Source organism: Lupinus angustifolius, chromosome LG18, assembly GCF_001865875.1.
Source record: "Lupinus angustifolius cultivar Tanjil chromosome LG18, LupAngTanjil_v1.0, whole genome shotgun sequence".
NCBI classification, from domain to species: Eukaryota; Viridiplantae; Streptophyta; class Magnoliopsida; order Fabales; family Fabaceae; genus Lupinus; species Lupinus angustifolius.
The window spans coordinates 2,532,937-2,546,328 of NC_032026.1; positions in this window are offsets into that span (position 1 = coordinate 2,532,937).

Consider the following 13,392-nt stretch of genomic DNA (forward strand, 5'->3'; position numbering starts at 1 on the left):
ATAACTATTCTTCTCAATGAATTAGTTTTGATTTTTGAGATGAATGTTAATACATTTTTTTGGACTAAACTAAAATCTTGCATAGCTCTCAACAATATGAAGCAAAACAAATATCAATGTTGGAAATGCATAATACATCAACTATACAAAAAATTTCATCTATCTTTGAAGTAATAAACTGAGAGTGTCTACTCTAATTTGCTTACTATTAACACTTTTTTCTAATTAATTATAATTTGATTTTTATTCTTTTTATTAAATTGTGATAAATGAAAAGTGTGAAGTTTTAAAAAGTAATAAAATCAAACGATTACCTTGAAAATGGGCAAATAAAAAGTAGAAAAAAAGGTTGAGATTACCTTGAAAAGCAATAGCAACTCTTGGCCTTTTTACTATTTATAGAAGTATGTTACAATCCAAAAACTCAAGTTCGCATCAATTTGTGTACCTAATGAAAGATATTGGTCTTTGCTAACAATTTTCTTTGGTCCCAATCAATGTAATTTTCAACAATATAGTGCATCATTGTTGGACCTACATGAAAAGAAAATTATAAAAAAAAAATACAGAAACTTTAGGATTCAATCACTTCCAATGCATATGATTTGACTGAGTGCTCATTTGATGATACTAACCAACCTTCTTATCCTAAAAATATTTGTTTGATAGGTTTAAGTTATTTTTTTTGTACTAGTATTTTTTCACATTTTTTTTTTGGGAAGAAACTAATCATTTTTGAGGTGTGTGATTGTTTCTATCAATAAGTGTCGTTCTCAAGAATCGAATCATTGAGTTTTTGTTGTTGGAGAAATTCCTTCTCCATCCGAAATCCATAGAGTGAATGCGGAAGTCCTTATGACCATGGCTTTGTTCCCACAACCTAATGTGTATGCCCATACATACACCCGAATGGAACATCCATGGTCCAGACCGAAGAAACCCCAAATGAGTTCATGGTGAAGATGAAGAACATACATTGTTGAGCCATTTCCGGAATCTCGAAGGTATGAGGGTGCGATGATCTTCCAGATGATAGAGCGTCGAATGGTTTTCTTTTAGTTCTCTCTAGAGGGGAATGAGAGAGCTTTCTTGAGTGTGCCTTTTGGAGAGTGTTGCTTGCCTTAGCTCTTGATTATTCTTGGTTATGAGGAGAAACCTCATCCTTATACCTAATGATAATGTTATCCTATCCTGGATAACACTATTCTCATCCTACCTTATTCTCCTTAACCTTTACACCTGAAAACCTGTTGCTCTACAAATGGGACCATAACCCATAAAAGTAACCCCGTAGTGGTTACTACTTTAGTTGCAATAATTCTGATTCAGTCCCTTCATCAAATCAGAAATTGCCTAAAGGTATCTATACTTATTATTATTTCATGACACATATGCCCTTAGCCACCAAATTAATTACTTAAGATCATTTTATATTTTGGCTAATTACATAATGGACATAACACAATTATAGAATTATATTTGTGACCCATAAATTGTCAGAAATTCTAACATTTGTTCATCCTAAATTTAACAGAGTTTTATACCATTAAACTAACACCTTATTGATGTTTGACGTTGTTTATGTAAGCACAAACTTGGATGAGAAAATTGTTTTACGATAATAGGAAAGAAAATGTACCTAAACTAAATGTTAAGGCACTCGCCTTACATAATTGTATAAAAATGTCTGCTAACTAAATAAGTGAGTTTCAACTCAACGATAAGATTCTTTACCTTGTATATATCATTCCTCCACAAATTCCACCAGGTAGAGACCTTCTATACTGAGTGAACTTTTAATTATACACAAAACATACTTCATAAGAGTATGCTTGATTCCATTACAAAATAAGACAAACATGGTGCTTATTTAAAAATTAAAACTAAGTGTAGGGCAATGTCCCAAATAGAGGTGATAAAACCGGCAAGGACAATCAGAAAGACAAAAATAATTATAGTTAATTTGTATGAATGACAATGAAAATCGAATTCATATGTACTCGTCCAAACTGAATCCAAATCTAATGAGAAAAAAACAATGTGATGGTTCAGGTTTTACCGAGTTCAACTTTCGGGTTTGGTATAATTGATATCTCACTCCAAACTCACTCAAAACCCAATTAATATATATAAAGTTATAAAATTATCCATAAATACATATATAAAACATATATGTCCATAGAAATACATGTTGTGGGCGGGTTCCCGTCTGGTTCAGGTTATCCAAAACCCGACGGGTTCAAATATGGTAGCATTACTTCCAATTTCGCTTAATTTGGGTTTGGGTTTTGAATTTCGGGTTTAGGTGAGCACAAACCCAACTACCCGTTGTCATTCAATGACTAAAATAAAGTATGCAATATAGTGGAGAATAGATTTGGAAATAAGTGAGACTTTTCCTTAAAATAAAAATAAATGTTGAGTTTGACCTCAATCCTTTTACTTGAAACCTATTATGCTATAAAATTTTAAGTTCACTTAGAGACCTCCATTCAAATAGTTCAGCATGACTTCTTTTAAATAAATCTCTCAAACAATAACAATTAAGTTACATTTTTTATATCCAAACCTAACATATAATAAGTTTTAAGTGATATTAAAATATTTAATATAAATATATTATGGCATCTTTAGAGATGTAGTAAAGTTTAACTAGTATTATTTATATATTATTAATATAAAACTTTTATATACAATCACTATATATATTACTCACGGTTGATGTGTCATTTTTAAAAAAAAATCTTACAAATTGGGTAGATAGATTTTAGTGTGATATTCGTTTTAAAAAATCATATTTGCGAAGATGAGGTCATAGGGGATGGTAGCATTAGTTATATAGGTCATTTCCAGTTAAAATTTTTTTTACTCATTTTTTCATATCCAATATAGGACTTCACACTGGAATAAACTTAACCAATCTAACGTAAGATTTTTAATAAGTATATCAAGCCTAGCAAATGCTTCTTTTAGCTTAATATATTAGATTTCATGTTATCTAGCCTATTAAGCTAAACATGTATGCTACTTAAATTGTATTACAGAAATCTAAATATAAATAATGTAACTTAATTGTTATTGTTAAATAAGCCTATTTAAAATCAAGTATGTTAGTATGTTTAAAAGCCTAAAAAAATATGATTTGAATAAGCTTAGAGGTCAAACCATATTTTTAAAATCATATTCTTCTATAAGTAGGCTAAATAAAAGCTATTACATATAATATATATTGATATGATCTGTTTCCACCCTCATTAATAAGTTATTGAAAGTGGCCAAACATTACCTAGACACAAACAAATAAGTTTCAACCTTAGGGAAAAGAACAAAATCATCAAAATCTTGGGATGTGGTTATCTAAAACATTTAATGTGTGTTAGGGGAGAGAAGTGTATAGTTTAAGGGAGGCAATCCTATTCGAGCCGGGAACATCCACAAGTATGTAAGGTTAACTCTCCCAACAGATATTTTTTCCATCAACAAGATTCAAACCCGGGTTTTTGCTTAAGGGAAATCAAACATGTACCACTTGAACCAACGCCCGTTGGTAGTATGTAGTTTATTTAATCAGTTAAATAAACTTGTATATTTGTTTCGTGGACCAAAAGTAGCTTTTAAAATGAGAGTTTGTAACTTTTAATATTTATTTTTTAGTTTTTTATGTTAACCATTGATATTTTTTATCTTATAGATAAAAAACTAATTATTTTTAGTGTGTGATTAACCCTCTTACTAAGTGTCGTTAATATAAATTGAATGTATGTATTACTTCATACCTTGAAGTAGTTTTAAAAAATAATAATAGTTTGAGCAAATCATTTCTCAATTATCCTTTTATTTTTTAATAAATTAGGTTAATTGCCCATCCCTAAATATGTAATCAGTAAGCATAATTTTTAGTCATATTTTTTTCTGTATTATTTTTTTCAATACAAACACATTATTTTTTTCGCTATTTTTTGCACATAATTATTCCACCATAATTGATTATGTCATTACCTAATTATTTAATTAATTAGATAATAAACAAAGAAATAAATAACACGAGTGATATTTAATCATAATATACTTGATAATATATACATAGTCGATTCTAAACTCAAATAAAAAATGAATTTTGTGTTAGGTCGTTATGATATGGATGAATGATATAATAATATTAATCTTAGGCCTGCTTATAAGTAATCTTCTATAACATGTGAGGATAGTGTTAATTTGTTTTATCAATAAACATAAGTTACATAGAGTATTATGATATCACCTAATCTAGTTGATTTATCCTATTGAGGCTCATGATTGATTGTTGTTATTGTGTATTTAATCATAATATTTTACTAATATAACTTTATATGCCCCTTTTAGTCGTTTAATAAATAAACTAACTACACAATTATAAACATTTGACAACTAGCCAAACAAACCCTTAATATTTACTTGCAAAAATACCCCTCAACTTATGTAGGTCGGTCCATTACTCTAGGATTTGTTGTTAATGCATGCCTCAACCTATTTAAGGATAGTTATGAAAATCTATTGTATCAACTGGTTTAACCGGAAAGCTGGTCTGCATACTAGTACAGTATAATAATTATATTGGTCATGTAATCATATCAATCAAAATTGGTCATGATATACCGATCACGCAATTATACTGATTATTTAAAATTATGAAATTTCTATGAATTAGTGACATATTTTTACCAAAATGATATTGTGGAGAATCAAACACACAATCATCACATTTGTTTATACTTTTAAAACATGATATACCTATAAGTCACACATTTTGTTTTTACAAATGATCTAAATAAAATACTTATACAATTATTTATTAGTTTTATAACATTAATGTTAGTATGATATATGTATATATCTATTTTTATCAGTATGAGGTTAAACTAGTTAACAATTAGTCAAACCGGTGTACCACTAATTGAACATATCACCATATCAGTATCCTATAATCGGTTGGATGACAATATAATATTAGTAACACCCAGGAAAGGAGTTCCATTACTCGATATGTTAATTAAGATTTTTCCCCATATAAATGGATAGCGAAAAGTCTGAAAGACATTTTGTTCGGATGCATGTTGAAATATATTGTTGGGTTAGTTTTAGCACAAATTATTAGATTCTATTAGTAATAGAAATTAGTTAGTTTTTTCTTTTTCCTTTTATAAAAGGCTTTCATTGTAACTCTTTTCAACTCATTCAATAATCATTCAATGAATGATTTTCTCATTCTTTCTTTCTTGCTTTATCAAGATTCATGCATGACTCTACCATTTTAACATTGTATCAGAGCAATAATTATGCACTTCCACTTATCTCTTCCATCTTCTTTGTCTCCATCAACCTTTCTTTTCCTCACCTAATATGCTAGATCTTCTAATCCAATAGGTAGTGGTTCAGATTGAAAGAACATGAGTTCTTACCCCCAAAAGATTCAAGAAACGTACATGAAGATGTTGCTAAGCTGAGGAAGGTGACTCCCTTTTCTTTTGTCCTATACTCTTCATGAAAGGTCTTATCAGCTTCAATTGCATAAACCTCAAAGGGTATGTTCTGTTTTGGGTATTGTTTCTTCATCTGTAATCTTTCTTCCTCACATTCTTTCTTGAGGCGGTTAATTCCTTTTTCTTGGTTCTGGAAAGACCACTCTTTTAAATCATGTTTTTATATCTCAACAAGAGCAAAAATTGGATCCTTTATTTTATCAAACGATTTGTTCTTTGGCTTCATATTCTTGTTATCGAAGAAATGGTTCAACATGTGCCTGGGAAGAGTAGACATTGTTTTCTTTGTCCATGCATGTGGGGTTGAGGAACATGTCACATCATTTGGTTTCTTACATATGGTGAATGTTCTAGTTGTTCTCTCTTAAGCAAACAAAATAAACTGACAGAATTGGATGGTGCTACATGTCTTGCATATATAAAGGATGGTTATTTTTATTTTGCAATTCATTTTCACATGTCCCAACATCTCAGAACTGCATGATTTTTGTGATTAGCCGCACAAATGATGAAGAATTAGAGTTTCACATGCTTTTCAAGGGAAGTAACTAATGGTCTAAATGCCTTTAAGTGTTTTGGATTCTTTATCACCAGACCAAACATCACATTATATCAAGTCAGATTAGAATTATTTTTCAAGCTCTTCAAGAATGGAGTACCATGACCAATCTATCATATACAAGATTACATCTTTTTCTTATTCTTCAACATTTACCCCTATTTCTTATTCATCATTGAAGCATCTCATTAGGATCAAGATTTTGATCTGTTCTCTCTTTCATCATCAATGATTGATTTGCTTCTATCCATGATGGTTAAGCTCAGATATAACTTCTGTCATGGATGGTTAAGCATTGGATGGGTAGCTTCTGTCCATAGTGGTTAAGCAAAGATATAACTTTTGCTATGGATGGTTAAGCGTTTGATGATATAGCTTCTGCCATGAGTGATTAAGCATTGTTATTACTTCAAATCAAGCTTCAAATCAATTCCAAGCTGGAGAGTGAAAATTTTCACTCACCAACTTGAGAGTGAATATTAAAGATATATTAGAGGATATTTTTGGAAGATGACAGTTGGTTAGGAAGTTAGGAATTTGTTAGTTAGTTTTGTGTTAGTTACTTGCTTTACAAGCTTTCTTTTCTTCATTTCTCTTGTATAAATAAGTCATATTGTCTCACTTCTTAAAGACATCATGTTGCTACTAAGAGTATGAGTTTATTTTTGGATTTTACAAAACTTCCCTAGGATCATTTCTTACCCCTATCACACACAACATCATTATAGTGTGTTTTCACATTATTGAAGCTGCATATTAGGATCGATATTCCGACCCATTTTTTTCTTCTCTATTTCATCATCAATGGTTGGTTCGCTTCTGTCCATGATGGTTAAGCTCAGATATAACTTCTGTCATGGATGGTTAAGCATTGGATGGTTAGTTTTTATTCATGGTGGTTAAGCAAAGATATAACTTCTGTCATGAATGGTTAAGCGTTTGATGATATAGCTTCTACCATTGGTGGTTAAGCGTTATTATTGCTTCAAATCAATTCCAAGCTGGGAGTTCAGAACTTTCACTCTCCAGCTTGAGGGGGCTCTTGAAATATAATGTTGGATTGGTTTTAGCACAAATTATTAGTTTCTAAGAGTAATAGAGATTAGTTAGTTTTTTCTTTTTCCTTTTATAAAAAGGCTTTCATTGTAACTCATTCAATCAATTCAACAACCGTTCAATGGATGATTTTCTCATTCTTTTTTCTTGCTTTATCAAGATTCATGGTTCTATCATTTTAATAATGCATGCTAAGAATTGTTGACAAGGACTACTTTAGTTTGCAGCAAAATGAACTGATGCTATAGTTTTGTGACTATTACATTGTTGGAAAATGAGTTTGAAAAAGTTGAGAATCTCATAATGATAAGGAACAGAGAATTTGAAGTTTATGTAAATGAAAAAGACTTGGAGTTGTAGATTTACACTTTTAATCTCTTTAAAAAAAATTGTGTTAAAACGTCCCATTAAGTTCATTTATCTAACTCATTAACAATAAATTTCTCAATATCTTAGCCTCTCTCAATCATAACATAAATTGAATATAAATTTAATTAAATCTACATGCAATTGAAAAGTGATTTGATGTAACCAGGCAGGGTTAAGCATAAGTTGGATAGAGACTTGTCCCTTGCAGATTCTACATGTTAGTTGGATCATTTTTTAAATTCGAATCTGACCTTAAATTTGAATTTAATTCGACCTTAAATACTGATCGAGTCAGATTTTGATCCAAACCCGATCTTAGACTCGATTAAATATAATGAATACTTATTTTTGATAAAATTTTTAATATTAATTATTATTACAGATGTATAATTTGAATTATAATTTAATATATGTATATATATCGTTGATCATGTATATTTATGAAAAACTTAGAGAATCATTGATACTTTCGACCAAATAGGTGTCATTACTTTGTACTCAATTGAATAGAGGCCGATAAGAACATGAAGAGTAATTGTCCATGAGACAGGTCGGGATGAGTCATACTTATCTTCTATCCAGCTCTAAATATTGTATAGATCTAATTTTTGAACCCAAACCTAAATTCAATGAGACCCAATCCTATTTAAATTCAATCATGACCGAGCCATACTGAGTGAGCAAATAAACAAATGACCGTAGAAATAGTGGTTAATTAATAAGTTCAATTAATAAAACATTTTGGTCTGACTTCAAATTTTGGTTTTATCCTCTCCCCATGAATATGAATATGTTGTGTTGACATGTCTCATCAGTCCATTGAAAATGGCAAGAGTTGTGAAATAATTTAATATATATCCATCATTAATATAAACAATGATACATATTATTATTATTCTGTACACAACCATCATTTATTTATATATATTATTTATATTTAAAAGTTAATTATATTTAAATATGAATAATAAATAATGTAACTAACTGTAACAAAATATTTATATTATCACTGCATATATTCTTTCTTTTGATAATTATACTTTGTTTAATCATTAATTCAAATGGAATTAAAAATGTATATTGGTTAATCAATTGTTTAATGTCACACCAACCTGCATTATCTACCACCACACATAATCTATAATGCTTCTTTTCATTTAAACAATTTAGCAAAAGGTTATTAGTTGATCTTCATTAAGTTCTATAATAATTTAATAATTGCTCTCTAAAGATAAGAATATTAATCAGTGTAATTATCTTAAATGAAATATCATGTTGGACATTTATAATATTAAAAATTATATTGTCAATATTAAAAAATAGAAAAGTGGGTTAAGAAATATAAGAGTACTTTTTTTAGTATTATCAAGGGTATTCCCTTACCTTTTTGGGTAAAGAATAAATCATTTTCATAGTTCGTGACTACCCCTCTCAACAAGCTCTTAGGAATTGAACTCTCGACCTTGAGGATCCAATGAGGCCCAACGTCTTGTTCGTAAATACAAGAGTATTTGTCAATAATAGTTTATAATAATGAGCCAAAAATGTTAATAATTTTAATTTTTTGATTAACCATATTTTTGACCCAAAGAATGACACCTAATAAAGGTCCCTTCCATTTGCATTTGGCATTAGGATAATCTTGGATTGTGATTCTAATATTCTATGAGCATGTGCAAATTCAAACCAGCTAACATGTTGTCGAGGTGACTCATAACCTCATAACTTATTATGCTGGATTTGCACTACTTTTGTGTTCTGGGATTTTTTAATACTATTTGAAACTTTAATTTTAAATTAAAATGATATTTTTGTATACACTTATCTGCTAATCATGTTTCTATGGACTCAAATTTGATGTTATTAATTGGCTTAATTAACTTTCCATTTAAGTATAGTCCTTACTGGGTGATATAGTTTACAAAATTCTTTGTAAATCTAGATAGATAATAAAATTTCTCATTAAACGAAAATAAATTATTTCTTCTCACCACCAAAATCAAGATATGTGTATTTTTTAAAAGTTTTTTAGAAATATTTTTGTAAAAAATAATGAAATATGACATGTCATAATTTTAGTAGTGGAATATAATAAAATATTTTATCTATTAATATGAGAAGATATTTTATTATCATCTATAAACATGATTGTATATTAAATCTATAATTTCTAATTATATATTGTCGCGCCCCGATTTTTGATTGCATGCCTTTGTTTAGAGTCGTCACTACATTTTATAGTTAAAAAATGTATTTTAAGCCCAATTACCTTGGGCTTTTGGATTTTTGATATCCAAGTTCGGGAGTCGGTTACAAGGTAGGGAAGGTATTAGCACCCTACCTGCCTGCCTTAAGCGGTACCCTTCATTAAAATATATGACTTTATCATTATTATTATTATTATTATTATTATTATTATTATTTTATTAAATTATTTGATTAATTATTTATTTAGTATGAATAAAAAATTATTTATTTTTATTATTGTGCCTGACAATATTGACTTTGGTCCTACGTACCCCTATTAAGTGAATCAAAGCTTACGTAGTTCTTTAAGTAGAAAACAATTTATTGGTTGAGTGTATTTTAATTAAAGAAAATATAGTTTTAGTCAAACATATATATTTTGTAAGTGTTGTTTATTATTGAAAAAAAGTTTTTATTTGGTTATTTAAGAAATGGAATAAATTGATTTTGAGATTTAATCGATTGAAAAGAAGCGGCGTAGCGCGACCTTACGAATATGATATGAGAAGAAAGAGGCCTCCAAGGCGACCTTTTAAACGTTTATTAAATTAAAGTAATTTGCTTTACATTTTAAACGTTTATTAAATTATTTTTTATTAACAATTGCTAGATAATTACAGAGAAATAAAAATAATCAGTTATTAAGAAATAAAAAACAGATTACTAATTACTCATACAAATAGTAAGATTTTATTTATTTTATGTTCAACCATTATCCTAAAATATTCCTATTTTTATGTACAATAGGTTTTCATATTTCACATGATAATTAGTAAATTAATAGTGAATTGTTAATATAAAAATTTATTTCCCCCATATTAATGTTTAGATCAAACATAAGATTACGTATTAGATCAAAGTATGAAAAGAGCAAAATTTATACCTGATTGTGCCGAAGGATATATTTATTTCTTCACTACAAGAGCCTGAATCACGTGTAGCTGTTTAGATTATGTAGTGACACGTGTCGGACATTGATTGGAGGAGACAGTGGAATTACTGCGCCTAGGCACGTGGCGCGTGACGAATGGCATCTCTGGAAGGTGCACGAAATTCTACGGTACGCCCACCCGTAGCAGATCCTGTGTTCTCCACGGGTGATGATCCAGTGCGACACGTTAGAGTGAGACCGCGACGCGTTTTCGCCTTGTGATTGGGCGAATCCTCTGGTCAACACGATGAAGCAATGGTATGCATATCCAACGGTTAGAAAGGCAAGGCACGACGAGCTCACGACACTGTGATGGTAACGGCTGTACTGGATCGCTTATGCCAACAGTGTTTTCTCTCTCGCACAGAACCCTTTTGCTTATAGTTTTCTTCCTAAAATATTTTTTTGAACCCCTTTTAATCCCTCACAACCCACCTATATATAATGAAATTAATTAACCCTAGTCCCTTAAATTTTGTTAACTGAAACCTAGTATCGTTGACCCATTAACACTATTTTTATGGGATTTAAACCACCCACCAAGTCAGATTTGACTTGATATTTATCTATTATTTTATTCTTATTTTTATATCTTTTCTAAAAAAACATTTTAAATTGATTTATGCATTTATTTTTTATCTATCCGAATTAATTCAAAAAATAAAATATAAAAATATCTTTGGTTATGATTAAATTATTTTAAAATTATATTTTCGAAAAATTAAAATAATAAACCATTTTATTAATTATTTGGTATTTAAAAGAAATATCTATAATATGTCACCTATACTATTTATTGTAAATTCGAATAAAAATTTTATTTATAAAATTCGAAAAGCAAAATAATAATAATAAAAATTTAGTTTCCTTCTTTTTCTTAGGAAAATGATTATATGCCTTTTTAGGACCCGTTTTAATTTAATTCTTTTTTATTACTTTTGTTGTTTTGGATTTTAGGATCACTTAGATATAGGAACTTTGTCAACATAAATTTAATATTATCATTCATTATATTTCCTTCATAACATGGTTTTAATTATTTTTATTTATTGAAATTAAGTAAAAATGTTCTATTATTTTCAATTTAAACGTTTTGGGCTTTTTCCGGACCGGACAAAAATTGAGTGTTCACATATATAATTTTTTATTTATAGAAAATCGTTATTGACATAATATTCTGCCAAACATATCAACCACTAATATGTTTTGAAAGTAAGAGGAAGTGTACTGTAATCTTTTTTAGGAACTGAAACATAATTATCCCAATTTGCAAAGATGTTGCCTAGTCTAACAAAAAGTACATACATCAATAAAGTGTTGGAATTGTTCAACATACAAGATTTATAGAAAGAGTCGTTGCCTTTGTCACATGTCATAAAGCTTTCGAAGGCTTAGTCTAATTCCAATAAGGAAGAAAGAGATGGTATGAGTAAGATTCCCTATGCCCCGACAATTGGATCTATCATGTATGTCATGTTATATACTCGACAAGATGCCTCTTATGCATTAAACATGTCGAGTAGATATCATTTTATCCATGTGAAGGTCATTGGACTATCGTCAAGAACATCCTTAAGTACATGAGAATGAGTTAGGACTAATTCTTGCTAGGGAAGACGAACTAAGTATAATAGGTTATACTAATGCTAGATTCCAAACTAATTAAGATGACTCACAATCTCCATTGAGTTACATGTTTTTTTAATAGTAGCATTTGTGAACTAGAAGAGTTCAAATTAAAAATCAATTGTTGATTATACAACATAGGCTGAGTAAGTTGTTACTTTAAATGCATCAAACAAAGCCATCTGGATCAAGAAATTCATTATGAAACTTGGTATTGTTCATTGCATTGTGGATCCAACATGTTTTTATTGTGACAACAATAGAGCCATTGGATAAGCTAAGAAACCTATATCCATTAGAGATCCAAGCATATACTTAGATGATTCCATCTCATATGAGAGATAATAGACAAATGATATATAAAAACATGTAAAGTGCATATGTATGATAGTATTATTCATCCCTTGACCAAGCCTCTATAATGATAGAATCATAATAGTCATGTAGAGCAATAAGCATTAAGCATATGCCATTTAAGCTCTTATACTAGTGGGAGATTATAGGTTTATACTCTTAGAACAAATATATCTTTGTATCACCTTGTTAATATTAGTAAAGACATTTCTATTTAATATTTCTACTATATATATATATATATATGTGTGTTGGACATTAAGTAGTGAGTTTGATAGTGAGATCCTTTAAAATTGTATTCTTTAATTGTGTTATAGTTGAGTATTAATATTTGGGCAACATTAAAACTAGTGTATAAGTGGTAGATCACGGACATGACATGCCAAATCTTCATATGGGTACACATTAAGGGTAATTATTGCTAGACTGATCCACCATGAGAACATTGTATGGATAGTCACATGAATGACATAAATTATTCTCATTATGGTATTGTTATATGCAGTCCTTTGACCCAAAGTCGCTACGATTTCTATAATAATAGTTTTATATTTTAGCCTCACGAAACATTACATGTCCCGAGGTGATTATAAAGGCAATGATTGAATATAATGTGAATTAAGTGGAGGAATGTGAGTGATGTAGATAAGATATGTCCTTCTTATTATGTAAGGAGTAAATATCTATAGGTTACTTGATATAGTAAAACTTTGAAATGCATAATTATGCTC